At 31.1% G+C, this 3,317-nt stretch overlaps 1 long non-coding RNA gene across 1 annotated transcript; it reads left to right on the forward strand.

Moving 5' to 3' along the window:
• The first annotated feature begins 507 nt into the window (after window positions 1–507).
• LOC110711244 lies at window positions 508–1,666 on the forward strand. The gene is made up of 2 exons (XR_002509312.1): window positions 508–562; window positions 1,371–1,666. It is a non-coding gene; the product is annotated as an uncharacterized LOC110711244 (long non-coding RNA).
• The last annotated feature ends 1,651 nt before the right edge of the window (window positions 1,667–3,317 follow it).

Consider the following 3,317-nt stretch of genomic DNA (forward strand, 5'->3'; position numbering starts at 1 on the left):
AAGAAGTTATAGGCCAAGAAATGCAAACAAGTTGCTACTTCTCAAACCTAGAACTACTTACATGCTAAAAGTTGTTATGAACAACAAATGTTTCTAATTAAATGGACCAATTCCAATTGATTACACTAGTAGAAAAATACAAAAAGGCACCGCTCTATGGCCACCGGTTTTTGAAAACCGGTGGCTTAAAAAATGGGCGGGATAGGCTAATTCACATTGCCACCGGTTCAAACCGAACCGGTGGCATAAATGGTAAAGGCCACCGGTTTGAACCCGTGGCAATAATCAATTAAAAAAAACGCCCCCCTTATGAACCCCAAACCCTACCTCATTTCCCTCTCAACCGCTCTTTCTCTCTCCTGCTCTCTCTTGCTCTCCCCTCTCCTCTTTCTCTCTCCTGCTCTCCCCTCTCTTCTTTCTCTTCAATTCGACTGCTCTGTTCTCTTGCTCTTCTCCTTCGTCTCCTTCTCCCTCTTCTCCTTCGATCTCCTCGTCTCCTTCTCTATCATTTCCACCATCACCAATAAACCACAAAGACATGCACCACGAAGACATGCACGAGGTTTGTGTTTAATTAATCGATTTTTCTTGGTAAAATAATCGGATTTTGTTGGGTTTAATTGATTTATTTTCTGGGTTTAATTAATCGTTTTTGGAATTGTTTGAGTTTCTTAATCGATTTTAATTTGGTTTTTAATCGATTTTAATCAATTAATTCTGGGTTTTTGTTTTTTGAGTTCGTGAATTAATTTCTTGTTTTTTTTTCCTCGTTTTTTTAACTTATTTCTGGGATTTTGTTTTTATTTTTGTTTAATTTTTTTTTTTCTGGGTTTTCTTCTGGGTTTTTGTTTCATTAATAGTTATTGATTTTCCTAGGTTAATTAGTCGATTTTGGATTTTTTGAGTGTTTTCATCGATTTTAATTCGATTTTTAATTGATTTTAATCGATTCTAAGTCGAACTCCTTCTGGGTTCATTCGATTTAATTCTGGGGTTTTTTTTTTGAGTTCGTGAAAATCAATTTGTTTTTTTGAGTTCGATTTAATTCTCATTTTGTTTTTCATTCTCGTTTTGAAAATCAATTCGATTTTTTTTTAGTTCGATTTAATTCTCGGGTTTTCACTAATTTTTGGGAATTTTGTTTAATTTTTTTCTGGGTTTTTTTTCTTTTTTTCTGGGTTTTAGTTTTCTGGGTTATTTTTCTGGGTTTTTGTTTAATTTTTGGGTTTTGTTTATATTTTTGTGTGTTTTTTCTGGGATTATTTACTGATTTAAATCGATTTATGGGTACCATGCATACTGTTCTGGTTTTTATTTTTATTTCGCAGCTTATTTATTTTATTTAATCGATTTTTTTTTGTTTGATGCAGGTATATTGATTTAGATGTAGATGTTAAATCGAAGAATAAAGATGCAGGGTTATTGATTTAGGTGTTATATGGGTTATTTTTTAATTTTAATGTTGTAATTTTTTTTGGTTTTTTATTGTAATTTTTTTTTTTGATTTTAATGTTGGAATTTTAGTTTTGTGTAATTTGATTAATTTAGTTCTTTTAAATTGGAATTGTTGTATGAGTAATTTAGTTGTAGTTATTAATTTAGTTTTTTCACTCTTAAAAAGTGTACAATTACTAGATACTGATGAATATATATGTGTTTTTATGTATTTTACATATATATATAGTTTCTACTACAATTTAAGTGAAATAAATGCAAAAAAAAAAAAAATTGTTTTTTATGGGCATTATTGCCACCGGTTAACCGGTGTCAATACTTGTTAATACCATTAAAAAAAATTGCGGGAAGCATTATTGCCACTGGTTAACCGGTGGCAATATTTGTTTTTGCCACCGGTTTTGTACCGGTGGCTTTTTAATAAGATTATTGCCACCCCCCAAATGGCCACCGGTTCAAAACCGGTGGCACAGGGGGGTTTTGAACCGGTGGCCAATTCATATTTTCGTCTAGTGTTAGAAACTACCTCATATAGTTGGAAGGTAAAAGAATGGAAATGTTCGAAATTTAAGAAGTGTATTATAGAAATTGATTTAGCATATTGCTACTTCTTGGACATATGATGTTTTGTTTAGATCACTCATTGCACAATGTGGTTGAACTAAAGGAAGAAGTTATGGCTAAAGGAGAAATAAATCTACAAGTTTAGAAGCAAATGTTGCTACTTCACAAGTTGAATCTACAAGTCTGGAAGCAAAAGTTGCAACTTTACAAGTAGAACCTATATTTCACCTTACCTTGTTATTGGCTAGAATTAAATAAATGTTATTCATTCTTGCCATTATCAAAACACCATTCAATGTTAGTAATGACTAAGCATCGAAGATTCAAAAACGTGGAATAAATGTTATTCTATGCTTCATTGAGTCATAATGTGTTTTGAGATTGCTAAATAGGTTCAAAGTTCTATATGGTAGAAATAATTAAACCATTTCTATATATATATAAATTGTCTCTAAAATGTCAATTAATTCGAATGAAAATGAACATTTCGTGCGGAAGATCCAAAGGGATGGACTTTCAATATCATTAGATTATGAATCCATTGATGTATGTAAATATCATTCTAATTTGAAATTATTGACAAAGTCACCATTTAGAGAAATGATGATGCAAACTCGAGGTCGAATACATATCGATGTAAGAAAACCAAAGGTTCAAAGGCTAGAGATGGACAATGAAACTTCATTTGTGATACGATCACTACTTATGCTTAGTTAAAGCATAAGAATGAAAATTTTGAAAAGTTCAAAAATGTTCAGTATGAAGTTCAGAATCAACTTGACAAGATAATGATTACATTACAATATGATTGTAATTGTGAAAATTTAAGTCAATACATATACTTGGAAACACATTCAAAATATTGCGATATGATCGTAATAATGAAAATTTAAGCCAAGACCTTGATGAACATCTAAGAGTTGTGAAATCGTTTTACAACAAACTCCGAAAGAAAACCTTATAAAGTGTTTATGAAGGGAGCTATCAATATATATAAGATATATTTTGATAATGGATGAAAATTACCTATCTTCCAACCATTGTTCAAGGGATATACTTTTAAGATAAGCTACAAAACTAAACAAAGAAACATAGGTCAAATCAAAATGTAGCAAAGGTTTCATATGTGATATGGATAAGAAAAGTTCTTATTAAGTCTTTCTACAAAGCAAGGAATAAGAGATGTATTAAATTATTTGATGCACGTTCTACAGAGCACAGGGTACTACTACACAAATCATACTTAGCACAAAATGTTTGTTGCTCAAGTAGGTTCCCTTATGGAAATTGTTCCAAAA

This window comes from Chenopodium quinoa, unplaced genomic scaffold (assembly GCF_001683475.1).
Source record: "Chenopodium quinoa cultivar QQ74 unplaced genomic scaffold, ASM168347v1, whole genome shotgun sequence".
Classification (NCBI taxonomy): Eukaryota; Viridiplantae; Streptophyta; class Magnoliopsida; order Caryophyllales; family Amaranthaceae; genus Chenopodium; species Chenopodium quinoa.